We start from the raw sequence: 313 nt of genomic DNA on the forward strand, positions 1-313 counted from the left end.
TTTTTTATAAAATTTTAGAAATAAAAATTATTAAAAATAAAAATAAAAATACAAATCAATTTTTTTTTATTTTATAAAAGTATGATTGAAATTTAATTGTTAATTTCTGACTATCTAATACAATCTTGAGATGTAATTTCCGGTGTCAACAAACGCACCCTAAAAGTGACAAATTAATGTTCACTCTCTCTCTCTCTCTTTCAATTTTCTATCTTTCTCTTGATGACAGATACAAATTTGACAGTTTGAGTATTGCAGTAAAACACCACAACCCCACCCCCTCACCCCCTTCCACATTTCTATTTCATCCTCC

At 28.1% G+C, this 313-nt stretch overlaps 1 protein-coding gene across 1 annotated transcript in view; it reads left to right on the top strand.

Moving 5' to 3' along the window:
* LOC107606162 (F-box protein FBW2) overlaps positions 1–313 on the top strand; it is a 5,447-nt gene that overhangs the window by 2,548 nt on the left and 2,586 nt on the right. The window lies entirely within an intron of this gene.

Source organism: Arachis ipaensis, chromosome B07 (assembly GCF_000816755.2).
Source record: "Arachis ipaensis cultivar K30076 chromosome B07, Araip1.1, whole genome shotgun sequence".
Lineage (NCBI taxonomy): Eukaryota > Viridiplantae > Streptophyta > Magnoliopsida > Fabales > Fabaceae > Arachis > Arachis ipaensis.